This window comes from Spea bombifrons, chromosome 5 (genome assembly GCF_027358695.1).
Source record: "Spea bombifrons isolate aSpeBom1 chromosome 5, aSpeBom1.2.pri, whole genome shotgun sequence".
Lineage (NCBI taxonomy): Eukaryota > Metazoa > Chordata > Amphibia > Anura > Pelobatidae > Spea > Spea bombifrons.
The window spans coordinates 4,015,687-4,030,999 of NC_071091.1; the positions used below are offsets into that span (position 1 = coordinate 4,015,687).

Consider the following 15,313-nt stretch of genomic DNA (forward strand, 5'->3'; position numbering starts at 1 on the left):
CGCTATTATGTTACCAAACTGTAATATATCACCTGATTTTTTACATGCAATAAAAGCAGAGTAAGAAAAAAAAATGACTTCTCATCTATATTATAAAACCCCATCCACTGGCTGCGGGGGCCGAAACATTGATATTTAATCAATCAGTTCATCCAAACTCCTTCTTTTACACTAAAAACAAAACAATGTTACGCACTCCTCGGAGAACAGGAATAATACGCATATTACAATGTTCATTTTTTTTGCATTTCTCATTATAATTGTAGATTTTATCAATAAATGCAAGTAATTTCTCCTTCCTCTTTGACTAGATATTCAAGAACGTTCTCAAAAGTAAAATGTGATACAATGTTTCGAGCTCACGCTGGGTTCTAATGATTTTTTTTTCATAGAGTACTCGGTGTCCAGCAACGCTTTGCGCTGAATATCAATTTTTTGCTAATCTTCTCCCGTTCCTTGCTTACAAAATTGATGGCGCCGAGGTTAATCTTCTTACTAAATAAACTGCGCGGAATAACGATACCCAACTTTGATCCAAATTTGCTCTTTGTGGAGCAAAATGAAATGTATGTTGTCCTTAAACCCATTAAAAACAATGCATTGTTAGCCTGTACATGTACGGCCTGCGTCATGAAGGGGTTAATATATTCAGTATTTCTAATGAGTGTGGAAAAAAAACAGCCTTTAGTAAAGCGTTGCGGCTCCTCACCCTGCATTTCAAGTGTATCTATACCTGATGGTAAGCTTAGAAACATAATGTAATAAACCAATTATCAGCTGAATTATTTCTTTTTTGTAAAATCAGTAGTTTTAACATAGAAACCCAACGGCAGATTGACCCCATTCGGCCCCATCTACTGCTGTAAAGACTCTTAAATCCTTATGCCTATCTCATGTATCCTTCAATTCCCTCACTGCATTAGCCTCTACCACTAATGCTGGGTGGCTGTTCCACTTATCTACCACCATCTCAGTAAAGTAGAATTTCTTTACATTCCACCTGAGCCTCCGACCCTCAAATTTCAGATTTCGGCCTCTTGTTCTAACGTTTCTGCTCTTTTGAAATCAACTCTCCTTTGTTAAATCCATTTTTGTATTTAAATGTCTCTCCCGTCTCCTCTCTCTCTCTCTTCTCTCCTCCATGTCAGACATACTTAGCTCCTTTAGTCTTTCCTGATCATTTTTATCCCGCCAAGCACTTAGCATTATGCAGCGTCTACTCGAATTTATACAGTAATGAGGCAGGCTCGGTATTGGGATAGCGCCTTAGTCCAGTAGTATAAATTTGAAAAGAAAAAAAAATGAGTACTGCAATATAAAATAAATTCCCATTGAGCATAAACATGATTAACCGTTTCAGCACCAAGGACACTGGATTAAACATGGACGTAGGATTCCTGTCACATTACCAGAACTTTATACTTTATATATTATTTCTATTATTTCTGGGATTCTATTCTAATTTCTGCATTCTCCTCATTTAACTGACCTCACTTTGTTTATTTGTCTATTTATAAGGTTTTTTCCCCCACATGGACTAAACTAATCAACGACTACCTGAAACTGCGACCTTCATCCTATCGGTCTTAATGATTCTCCTTAAACCCTGTACTGCCGTCCATGTCTTACTTAGATCTTTTGTGGCTAGTAATTATTTTAACTTAATAATGGAGGTTAATCTATAACTACACCCATATATACAGTATATATATATATATATATATATATATATATATATATATATATATATATACACACACACACACACACAGTATATATATATATATATATATATATATAAAGAATACACATATAAATTACAAAAATATAATTATTTATGTTAATTAGTATTGTTTCATATTCGTTTTCTACAGTACTCTATGACATTGGCGGAATGGTCAGTGTAATTGTTCTAATTCAGATATATCCCCTAGGAAATAGTCAGAGATAATGTTTTATGAGTCATCTCCTACATGTCTTATTTTTGTACAAAACACATCATTTGATAAACTGCTAAATTTGATTGTAATTATGATTCATACAAATTATTCTGTTATATAGAAAACTTGGGAGTCTTTAGTCGAGTTCATACATCTTGTGACGCCAACAAAGAAAGGGAAGTTATGTAAGCTTTTGGGACCTCGGATGTCTCCTCTAAAGATGAAATGATTGATGTTGACCCAATAAAAGAAAGTGTTTAGATCAAGAAAATTTAAAAAAAGCGTTTAAGCTATATTCCCAACTTCTGTTGTTTATAAATCATCATTTTCATTGTTATCTAGTGAATATAGTGCATAGCAAACGTCCCACGGAGAGCTGTTTTTGATCTGGGCACCATTTCAACAAAAGGGAGCTAAATAAATAGTTTTTATATTGACTGTGAAATGCTGTGGGGAGAGAGAAAAGAGAAGTAGGGAGGGGGAGGACAATGAGAGAAAAGAGTATAGGAGAGAAAAGGGAGTATGGGGAAAAAGAAGGAGAGAAAGTAGAGGAAGGAAAAAAAGAAAAATAATTAGAAAAATAGAGACAGGTAAACAGAAATATAGAGAAGAGAGAAAGAATGATAGACTGAAGAGAAAAGAGAGAAATGATGGAGAAGAGAAGGGAAGAGAAGACAATGTAGAGAAGGAGAAGGAGAGGGAGAAAAAGCACAAAAGTAGAGGAGATGAGACAAAAATTAGGGGAGGTAAACACAATGTGAGACTATGAGAAAGAGAGAGAGAGGAGATAGAGAGAGAGGAGATAGAGAGAGAGGGGGAGGAAAACTCTTTGACTGACTGCGAGTGAAGACACCCCCAGCAGCTGCATCAGAAAAATAAAAAATGTACCCAATGAATCTTATGATAAAAGAAGAAAACCACAGTTTTAATGTTCTACACAGTGTTAGTCACGCTCATCTCCACAATCTCTACAAATCTCTACCATATGCACATCTCGACCGTACAAATCCACCTTCCTACCGCACATCAGAACAAGCATGCACAGACATCGGCTCTCTCCCCCACCAACACTAAACGTCGTCCATTCTCCTACATGCATTCCCCACCATGTTCAAGGGCCCGGCTATTTTCACACGTCTAAAGGCTACCCAGTCCTCCTTCCGTGGAAAGCAAGATGGTCACCGGCCCAACATTTCCCAAGCTATGAAGAGGTGAACCCAGGACCTGAGGAACCTGCTCACCTCTGTATTCCAAGACTCTCCAGCTGAAACCTAAACAGGTAGCACTAGCAACCCTATGTCAAGTTGCGTCGGTTCAACTAACCCCCCCCAAACCCATCGCACCTTGGTTAATTCACAAAGGGTTTTGCCTGCATTTTACTTCAGCAGTCAAGATCAAAAAGGCTAACTAAAAATAAGTTCTATTGTTATTATTATGGTTTGGAATTAGAAATAAAAAGTCAAAAATGTATATTGGCAGTGTAATAAAAGTTTTTGCTTTTTTAGTTCAGTCGGCACACTTCGTCTTCATGGGTCTATCAAAAAATATAAAAAATAATCAAAATAATATAGAAATAGTTTTTTATTTATTTCTAAAATTTGTTTGTTTGTTAGACACTTATCTAAGAATAGCATTGATAAACTATTTAAAACATTTACAAAAATTAGTAGTAATAATAATAATAATAATGTAGGCATTCCTTTTGCAAAATATTCATCCCAATTTATTTTAGTAAATAAAAAAAAACAGTCTGTCAACAATAAATTGTTAATTTCCCGTGTTAACTCCAGACAGACATCGACGATCATAATGTTCTGTCTTTTTGTTTTTATTAAAACACTAAACAGCTTCATAAAAATGCGTTGTTTTCCAGATTTCATTACATTTTAACTTATTTCTTGTAGCGAGCAGTTGAAAACCAATTTTTTTAATAATAATAATTAAAAAAAAACAATCCTTGGGTTTTAGCGGATAAGGAGAATCTATTTATATATTCTGTACCTTGTCAAAGCGCATTATTATAACTTAAACTGTGGGTTGAGTAATTCAATTGGCACAAAACGAACTTGGTTTGATGAGTTAATTATTGCGCGTGTTTGATAATTCATATTAAATAAATGATCTCATCCCTGTCAAGGAGAACAATGATGAGGCGGTGGGTTTGGAAGTGACAGCATTAAGTATGCACGGGTACCTCTGCTCCACTTATTTCATTAATACGACTAAACTGCCGGCAGCTGAGCAGAATGTAACGGGGGGGCGGCGAGCCAATTTTGATCTTGGAATACGAACATTTAGAAGCTTCTAGACTCATAGACTTCATAGGCTAATGGCTGTGTCTCATTTCAGTGATGTAACGGAGGTCCCCGAAGCCCTGGCATTATGGGGGTCCTTAACGCTAGCACCACACCACTCCGTACCCCGGGCAGTGTATACAGCTGGGTTGGAGAGCCGCACTCACTCATTCTCAGCACGCTGAGTATGAGCGCTGGGATATGATAGAATTTTCCGGTGCTCAGACGTAGCCAGCATGTGAGGACCATGAAGGAGCAGAAGAGCTCCCACCAGTCAGTGGACATCAACGGTAGAAGGCAAGGCCCTTGATCCTTGATTAAGGAGTCTTTATAGCAGGCAAAACGGGCGACTAGATGAGTGGGTCTGATCTGTTGGCAGATTCTATGTTTCAGTTATATTTTTTGTTAATAATAATAATGATATTGTTATTATTCTTTCTCTAACTGCGTGGAGACAGCCCATCTCTCTTAGCAGTATGAAGTTCCATGGAGGCCTGTAACCATTTTGGTATCCGTACAAGTTTACAGCAGTCGTACGGAAACGATGCGGTGCTCAGCCCGTCCTTACTTAGTTGGCTTTAATTGCGCAAAGTGCATATTCATTGAAGTCAACATAACCAATGCTCATTAAGAGTAGAAACGGACCTGATCACGGTCAAGTGGAGATGAGTTGGGTACAACAGTTCATTTAGACAACTGAGGTGCAAAAAGGGTTAAACACTGCTAAATCAATTCAATAGACGATGAACAAACTCTTAATAAATATATCCGGATAAATATCCGAGATGTGCTGTAGCCTTCTATACCTCCAAAGCATGCCACATGGGGCTACGTCCCTGTCAAAGGCATCCCAATGAATCTTAAATACTGGTTTACATTTACAAATCGCGTTAATCTCAAACCCAAGCGCCTAAAAAAAAAAGTTCTCCATCAACATCAATGACCCCAAAACAACTTGGGTAGAGGTTTTTCAAAGCTACGGGAGCAACATGTACTCACGACGGTTACCCTAAGGTATAAAAAAATATTCACTGTGAACGCTGTAAATTAATACAAATGGAATAATTTTCTAATATGATAATATATATATATATACAATGTTTACCAATTCTGTCCATATTAAGAAAATGGAGAAAGTGAAAAAAATGAAGAACTCTTATGAGAGCTGCATACCAAAGTCACCAAGGGGTTAAGTCCCCAAGCAATACAGAGGGCAATCAAAGAAAAGAGGTGTTAGGACTGTTGTCCGAATGAAACCATCGAAGCTCACAAGTGTGGCCCATTCCCTTCGCAGACCACGTGATAGACTCCATATTATAAATAAATTCAACACCACCAGGCAGCCATGGAGGGGGGGGGGATCAGCGGACTTCCAGGACCCGGGGAGAATAGTAATAGCTGCGCTAATCAAATGAAAGATAAACGATTTCTTATAAGACTGGTAGGGAGTGTCGGTATGGTGCAAAAGAATCGAGGCCCGGGAGGCTACAAAGTTCTGGTTTGCCACCTCATTAATGACCTCAACCACAGAATCCCAGAAGGGTCGTATAATGACGCAGGACCACCAAATGTGTATTAGAGAGCCGGGCTGCAAACCACATCTCCAACAGGTCGGTGGAATGTGAGGAAGAAATCTATGAAGGTCCAAAGGAACCTTATACCAACGAGAAATAACCTGGACTCTACTAGATACAGTGCTCTTATGCGCTATTAAAAGAATCCTCTCCCAGTCTACGGACTGTGGGTTAGCTACTGGAGATTTTGTGCGAACAAAATGAGTGAAAGCCCGGAGGATATTGATCAGTTAATAGCTGAAATTAAAGGAATGTATATAGTAATCAGGAGAAGTCCTTCCTTATCCACTATTTCTAGTGGAGTTCAGAGGAGAATGATGTTTGGGATGAGGATGATGACTCTTCATCAACAGAAGAATATTTGACAGCAGAGGAAAGCATCATGAGTGAGGAAAGCATCACGGATGAGACGGTGGAGGATCCATCAGTGGAAGAAAATATTGCTGAAGACACCAAGCAGCCTAAAAACGGCTTTTTTAAAAGACTGCGGCAGTTTTTCTTTAAAAATCAAAGTCATCCTCGGAATAACATCGTTAATGTGCCATTGTATAACTTTTTGTCATATTTGTATATCTTTTCTTGACACTTGTATACTGTATCTTTTTGATGTTATTCTGAATCCTATTTACTATATGTGGGACAAACAGAGAATTGATTACGTTTAATTTGAGTCTCTTACCTGCTTTTGTCCCACCGTCCCTCCCTGAGTTTTGGTTTATCGTTTTTGGCTTCGCTTTGTCACAGCGGCGGGGCTGGATTGGTAAGGTGGGGGGCAGAATTGGGACGTTTCGGTTAGTTATGGTTAATTGGTTGGTGTTGTTGGTTGGTATGGCAGGTTTCGAGCTGGTCTGTGGCTCAGAACCTAGGGGTGTAGGGGTGACACAGTATGCCCCTACTTTTAGTTTGGTAAGGTTATTGGCACCTTACAGGTATGGTGATGGTTTTATTGTTAGGTCAGTTTTTGGGGGGGTCATTGTCTATGTTTTATTGACATGTGGGGGGATTTGTATGGGGTTATATTGTTATGTTGTTTGGACAATGGCTTATTATTTGGTATGTTTTATATGTTTGTATATATATTATATATATTATTTATGGTTGTAATAAAGCTGTGGACAATAATTTTTCCAACACAACGGTGGGGTCTCATTTATTGGGTTTGCTGGTTTGGAGGGGTTATTTATGTTTCTTTTTAGCTCTCACAGGATGCCCCTGCCAGGTACACGAGCGCACACAAACAGAAGAATCCGTTAAGAACATTAGACCCGGAACCCACACAGAGCACCTATGGAGAGGAGAAGTCACAACAAAGCCATATTCCAGCTCAGCAAGCTCTAGGATATCTGATATCTTTTTAGAAAGGAGTCCGGAAACAGACAGGATAACGAGAATAAAAAATATGAGAATTGGTCCAAAGAAAAAGAGTCACACAATAGTGTCATACAGTGATCCAGAAGGGAACCCAGCAGTATTACATATATAATGGGCACGACTAACAGACACTCAGATATCTGTCCTTAACTTGTTCAACCCTGCATGATATTCTATGCTGCTGCTAAAAAATGTGCCCAAATTCAATATTTACGCCATAGAAAGTCATGATAGCGGTGCTTGCTCCCATGTGCAGCGCTACCGGTGGGTTCACGGTGCAGGAGACCAATTAGCAACCACCTACCGGTGATGGCATGGCACGCTAGGTGTGTCTCTGCCGCCTGAGCTTCCTTTGTTTTTTATACAAATTATCCATTTTAAAAACTGAACTTTCATTTCAGAATGTGGTACCAAGTTCATGTAGAGGAATTCTTTAAGCAAAAAAGTATTTGTCGAGAAACCCTCCATAATGGTGGCTCGTATCGCTACCCTGAAAGTACGAGAAACCCTCCCAGATGCGGGTTATTTCCGGGGTGGAGAGTTTAGCCGCACGGCATCTAAGAAGTGAGCGATTTCTTGGGTTTCACCGAATTCCCAAACAATATGACAATTTTATAAAAGAATTCTGTTTCTATTCGCAGCGTGTGTTCTCTTCGACCGTAGAAAATTAATTCTCAGTAGACCACGCCTGTTAGGCCACGCCTTTATTTGCAACATTGTTGAGCCACACCCATGCCCATATAAGGTAGCATTCACAGCCACGCCCATGCCACTGTGACCTTAGCTAATCTCCCTCACACTTGTGTTTGGATCGGTCCCGATTACCTCACAAGATTTTTCTCCTGCGAGAAGACTTTGAATTCAAATTTAATTAATCAACTGCGACAGATAGGGGAGCTGTAAGTTGATATTATTTAGTTCGTCAACTTAATCTATCAATACAGACAATGTAGAGGGACAGGTTTTAGTTTTATGAAAAGTAAATATGTTGCTGTAGCGATAGAAATACATGTTTTGTGTCTTTTTTCCTCAAGTGTTCCTCTTTAGGAGCTCCCTAAGGCTGTGGTGTTGTTGCTTCATGGGGAATGAGGATCCTGAAGATCAAAAGGCTGAAGAGACCATCAAGCCCACCCCAGACACTCCTGTGGACAAAGAGTCTCCAACGAGCATCAGCGAGAGCAGCTCCTCCATCGCTCCAGTAGCTCTCCCGGCAGCCAAAACTATCTGGCTTCCTGCTCTGAAACTGACACCAAATCCAGCGTGTCCATCGAGGCTGTGATGAAGCCACCTGTTGAGAGCAGTGACGGGACTTTGGCCGGGAGTTCTAGCAGCTACTCAAAGGCGGAGGACAGCGTCTCAATTTCTAGCTATGAATCTCTGTCTTCATTCTTCGAAACAGAGAGCAGCTCATCCGGTTTGCTGAGCTGCCGTTCATAATGCGGATCCAGCGACTCTGTGATTATTGGCGACAAAATGGAAATGTTCAGAACATCTGATTATCGAACAATAAACCAATCATGTTTGAAATTCAATTTTGAAGGACTTTGTGAATATTTTTCTGGACTTCTTTCTCTTCCAACGTCCGTACTCCACATACTACTCCCTTTTTAAGGGAAAATACGTTTGCGAAAATGTTTCAAGACTACAAAACGAATACGGTACACGAGCGCACACAAACAGAAGAATCGGTTAAGAACATTAGACCCGGAACCCACACAGAGCACCTATAGAGAGGAGAAGTCACAACAGATCCACATTCTAGCTCAGCAAGCTCTAGAACATCTGATACTTTTTAGAAAAGAGTCTGGAAACAGAGAGGATTAGAATTGGTCCGAAGAGCCACACAATAGTGTCATACAGTGACAAGGATCCAAAAGGGAGCCCAACAGTATTCAATTTATCAAAAACAGACGTTGGGTATCTGATTTTAACAAAGAGTTTCTTTCGTAACTGCCTTTCATCCATTTCAGTTTGAGCTAGATTGGTTTTACTAACTTTATAGTCCTTGGTTTAGTATGTTTCTTATACAAATTATCATTTTTAGAGGAAACTTTAATATTAGAATTAATACTAAATTCACCTTGGGGGGGGGGTTATTGAAGCAAATAAGTCCATGGCATCCTGACATCATTCTTTCGGGTTAAAAGTATTCGACAAATTCCCTTCACCCTTGTTTCCTATTTCAGGACCCCCGGACTTTGCACCTGGGCAGTCCTCGGACCATATGTCTCCATTTCTGATGGCCACTCTGAGGCCACTCTCTTTTTCAGGTACAATTTTCTTACCACCAAATGAAACACTTTATTTCTGCGTGTAATATGCTCACTGCGGATCTTAGGCCTCTCACCCCGTTTGAAAAGCTTTGTCTGGAGAAGGTGGAAACCCCTCATTTACTCTCTAAACTGTATTCCCTTGAACTGACTCAGGGATCGGTCTCCAAGCCATACTACCTCAGCCTGTGGGACAGAGACCTGGGGTGTACCTTTTCCCTGGGAGAGGATTCTTTTTTTTTAAATTTATTTAAGACATTTATTAATCATATAGTCATATTGGGGGTTTACAGAGAGAATGGACCCCTTGCTCTGCTGCAAAAGCTTTGATCTTATTCACTGGGTGACATAGATCCGTTCAGCAACTTGACCCAGGAGGCCGCTTCAGACAATGAGCAAGAGGCAGGGAGGGTGCGTTGGGGGGAGGGGGATTAAATCGATAGGAGAGATGAGGTATTAGAATTGGGGACAGAAAAACAGAGTGATTAATAAAGATAAACCTGACAAAGGTACCAGTGATGAGTTTGTGTAAGAAGATGTGCAGAGAGGAAGGTACTAAAACCCACAGTTCAGAAAGAGAATGTGTGAGCGTAGTAACAATATAATCGGTTTTCGTTTTTCTTCCAATTATTCATTTTTGTAATAAAAACGAGAAGAAAGAATAGAAACAATAAAACCAATGAAACCAGCGATCTGGTGGCAAAGAGAAGCTCAAATTAAATGTGGCACTCACCTAAAATGTCCGCCCATTTATAGCATCCAACAAGACCCCACCTACTAAAACCTGTAACCAATCCCAGACCTAATAAGATAATAAAGCCCTCCTCCTAGCTCTGTCAAGGCCCGCTCCGCTAAGCTGCGCTGCTCCATGGGCTACAGTATTAGTTTTGTAGTCTTGGAACCCATTTTTCCTTAAAAATGGAGTAGTTTAACTTGCAAAGTTCCCAGTTAGTGATTCCATATTCAAATCTCAGTGCGATACAGGAGAGATTTTACCAAATTCCAGTTCAGTTTTGAGAATATCCACTAATTGAATTACTAAATGCAAAAAAATAGTCAGTTTCACTAAATTCATTTAATTCTGCTAAAATATTTCAGGGTAAAAGTTCCCCTTTGGACGGGAGGTCTTGACGGTTTCAAAACACAAAACACAAATGTATGTGGAGTACGGAGGATGGAAGGAGAAAAAGAGGTCCAGAAAAATATTCACAAAGTCCTTCAAAATTGAATTTCATGATTTCATTTCATGATTGGTTTATTGTTCGATAAAAATTACTTAAAACAACCAAATTCTCGTGCTCACAAGCGGATGTGGAAAAAAGAAATAAAAATGCTTAATAATACGACTGCCGCAGCCCAAAAGAACTCTTCCTCAAAGTGTAGATAAACCGATATACAGACGACTGGGGCGCAAATACATACAGGGGAAAAATAATATAATAATAGTGCAATAGGTATAAACAATAATCAGTGCTGTGTGTGATGTGATTTGCACTCACAAATAATTTAGATGCATCAGACCCATCAGCGTGTGGTGAAAAATCCTTTTAACCCATTAATGACAAAGCCCGTACATGTGCGGGCTCAAAATGCATTGTTTTCAATGGGTTTAGGGACCGTCCATTGTCTTTAAGGGGTTAATAATCTTCATTAAGAATCTATAAAAACGCAGACTATACGCTTTTGTGCTTAATTTACAGGCTACAGAGGCTTCCGCAGGCCGACGGAGACACAAAGAAAAATACAGGGCCGTCTCGGAGTCACACGCTGCCTGAATCTTGCAGAGTTCGGCAATGTCGTTATCGCCCCCCTATTTGAGTAAATGGACAGAATCTATATGTTTCCTGCTAAACTCATTCTTTTACTCGCTGGGCGTTCCACGTGTGACCAGTTAAATCACAGAGAAATAGAATATTTAGTTGAAGTGGAATCCTTTTTCTGGGGCCAGCATAGAAGAGGTTAATCAGATTTTGAGACCTCAGGGGTCTCTTTTCAAATGGAAATGGATTAATGTTAATATTCTATTTAATTTAATAGGGGGGGTTACTGGCAGTGGAGCTAAGAAATGCTTTCACAACTTTCATGTGGGCGCATTAACTCTTACCATGCTTGAACGAGTGATATCTACCACTTCACTGAAAGAGGGTTGATAAATGGAACAGCCTCCCAGCAGACAGAAAGAATCTGCCGGCAGATCGGCCCCATTCGGCCCCCATCTAGTCGCCTGGTTCTCCTGTAAATACTCAAAGCTTAATCGGTCGTATGTCTATCTCATGCATGTTTAATGCCCTCACTGTATTACCCACTGCCGCTTCTGCTGGGAGGATGTTCCACGTGTCCACCACCTTCTCAGCAAAGTAAAACTTCCTTACACTAAAACTAAACATGCTTTATTATTAACCATTTGATGTCTGGAAGAATTCAGTGTTGATCCCCCTGGGCATGGCCTCCGTTATTCCACCCCAAGCATCTCACGGTCGGTGTCAGGTCAGCCATAGAAGGGAAGTAATGCTCTGGGTGTCAGCGGGATTTATATCCCTGCTTTAATTAACAATTCAGTCCCTTTCACCATTTAGGTCAGAGATAACTGATCAGCCTCTGGAACAGAACTGGAACGAAGTCATTTGAATTGATCTCGGAGACGTTTACCCTCACAAACACCGCCTTCTGCGGACTACAACTCCCATCAGAGGAAAACGATGATTCCGAATGCTGTGTACTACAACTCTCATCACTACTGATAGGAAACACATTCCACTCCAAATGTTTTGTAATGTAACTCTCATTATTTTACCCAAATGTGTCATTCTTATAGATCTTTCACTCCCACTACTGTGGACTACAACTCCCATGACTTCTTACTCTAGAAAACATTTATCATTGGAAGTGCTGCTGACTATAACGCACATCAGGTGACGATCATGTAATCCCACCTGATAGGAAACACCTTTCACTACTGCGGATAACAACTCTCAGCACTACTAATATGAAACGCCTTGCATTCCAAACACAATGGACCACAACTCCCATCAGTGGTCCTAAATCCGTACGTCTTGCTGCTGTGTGCGTCATCACCGATACGAATCAGACGTCATTCCAACTGCTGTGGACTACAACTCTCATCACTACTGATACCGAAGCTCCTCTCACTCTAAAGCTATGTGTACTTCGACTCCCATCAGTGGATTGCAGCTTCCCTTTCTACCCACTTGTGTACTACAACTCCCATCAGCCCCAGCCAGCTAGAGAGTACTGCAGGCATGCCACCAAATGCTGCCTGGGCATGATGGGAGTTGTATTCCATAGCACGAGTAGACATGCCAAAGGTTGCACATCCCTGCCCCCCCCTGTGGCAGGAATCACACTGCAGCACGGATCCTGGGCCACCTCCAAGCATCTCTAAGATCATTGTCCCCCTCTCCATGAGTTGAATGACTTGAGTTTGATTTAACAGGGTCATTTAAATAAACCCAGCCCCTTCTCTGTTTCATTGGCCAGGGACAAGATATGAATATGTAGCAGGAGAGCAGAACAGAAGTGATGGGCTCACATGCCTCCCCCCCTCTCTCTGTTGGGTGGTCTTCAGTTCCCAGCAGGACCTGCTGGCTTTGCTGTGCTTTTGTCTATTGAAGGAGAACAGGGACCTGCAATATACTCAGAGCAAAGACACAATCCACACACACACAGCTCTTTGGCTCTGGGAACTAGAATGTTTTTCCACCCCAATGGATTACCCTCCTCTGCCTTCAGATTCTAAATTCTTGGAGGAAAAAGGATTCCACCTGCTAGATCCTTTGCTGTGAGGGAATTCCTTCAATGATTCTTTTCTTCTCCTTGGTCCTTTCAGTTTTGGAGTCTGCATTCCCATCACATTACTTTTTTTCCCCCACTGCTCTCCTCTGAAAGGGAGGGATATTGCAGATGAGAGACCTTTTTTAATGAGTGCAGAAGGCTTCCTGAGTCTTCCTCCTCACCAATCCCACCAGCAGCACAAAACTTCAATGTCTTAGGGGGGTCTCACCTGCTTTGGGAAATGATGCTGTAGCTGCATTTGGTAAGTTGAGTCTATTGTCCCTCCTTTGATACATTGTATCTGTTTGACACACAGCATTCTATTTGCTTCCCAACAGAGCTTTATATTTGTAAACAAAAATCTAAACCCCTGCAGATCATTGCTTGCCCTGCAAGCACACAGTGCCTTGTCTACAAATATTTCTATCATTTACCCAGATGCAGTCATCCTTTGCATGCAGCCATCTATTGCAGGATTTCTGTTTGTGCCTTTATGTATCTGTATTCCTAGTAACACCAGTGCTGATGCATCTCAACTGGTGCAGTAAGGGTGGTCCAACACCCCCCCCTAAATATAATTGTATCCCCTCACCTTAATTATAAAGTGCATCATACTGCTTGCAGGGTGATGGATGCATTATTGCAGAAGACCCCCCCAAAAAATGACCTTTATTTGCCACCCCAAGAAAAGTGGGTTACGCTAAAGTCTCCGCTCAAAATTCCACCGCAATCCTGCTTCAGTCTCACAATTGTGCATGGAAATCACGTATTGTGTGTGTGTTGCAACATGGCCGTTGAACACAACCTAATTGCCACAGTTGCTTCAGTGTAACATCATTCGCCTCCCCTGTTTTAAAAACATTTTGTTAATTAATATCATTAATCAAGAGGTGATGATTGCATATTAACAAGCTACCTGCAGCGCAATTGGCGATTGCCGTATTATCGCATTTTGGTTTTCGGTATTTTTTTTTTTTTAATTAAGCTTTTCGCGCGTACCTTAAACGTAAAAATGTTAGAAGAGTGAAATTTACACAATCATCTTAAAATTCAAATATTTATTTGGTGCAAACCAAAATTTGGAATGATTCCAAATTAGAATGTTATTGTATTTTATATATATATATTGTGTTTATTAAAATAAAGATTTGAAACATTCTTGATAAAATTCATATTTTTGTTAAAAATATTTGCCCCTGGTCTTTAGCTGTTGCCCTTATTTCCCAATATTGTGCTGCATAGACAGGGGTGATTATATATATATATATATTTTTTTTGGTGAAGCATTAATGTTTTCTTCCGCAAAACAAACAATATGACAAAGTTTAGTATATTAGGCAATTAAGCCACTTTCGGTATTATAATCCGCTTTTGTTCTTATATATATATATATATATATATATATATATATATATATATATATATATATGTTAGTCCGGGAACATATCTACCGCAGTGTCACAGGATTGACGTCCGTGGGATATACTGGTCTGACGCTCAGTGTGTGGAAAAACCCACTGTGAACAATTTATTTTAATGGTTTCGCAGAATTCTGCATCAGCCAGGACTTGCTATGGCGAGTGCGATGGAGGGGGGGTCATCTGCTTCTGTACATTTTATATTTTTGTTCACGTGCGTGTGCTTTTCTCGTGCGTTTGTTACCCATATAATATATGATAACTTTACTGGTAACGTAAATTCTAGAAATATAGGCTCTGACCCATCCAGTCGCCCCTTTTTTTTTTTTTCCGCCTGCGAAGGCTCAGACTTTCGTCAGTCGTTGGTCTTGTCTTTGTGAGCCGTTTGCCTATCCCGTGCATGTTTAAATCCCCTCATCGGATTAACCGGCCGCAGGCGACTCACTTAGGAGAACTTGCGTGAGATGACAGTAGTCACCCTGCCTGTGTCTTTTCCAATTTGCGGGTCTTCAAAACGAAGGCGATTGCCGGTCTACTTAGGCGCCCAGCAGCAAGCAACGTAATCAATAAATATCTCTGCAGACAGATTCTACGATTGTTTCATATATATATATATATATACCGGTATGTCTCTCTCTCTGTAATATATATATA

At 40.2% G+C, this 15,313-nt stretch overlaps 1 protein-coding gene across 3 annotated transcripts in view; it reads left to right on the forward strand.

The window, feature by feature from the left end:
• Window positions 1-13,065: 13,065 nt before the first annotated feature.
• ADCYAP1R1 (ADCYAP receptor type I) overlaps window positions 13,066-15,313 on the forward strand; it is a 77,339-nt gene continuing 75,091 nt past the window's right edge. For all 3 annotated transcript variants that reach the window (XM_053468291.1, XM_053468292.1, XM_053468293.1), the window contains exon 1: window positions 13,066-13,503. The gene's annotated coding sequence lies outside the window, so the exon portion shown is untranslated. The remainder of the gene's footprint in view (window positions 13,504-15,313) is intronic.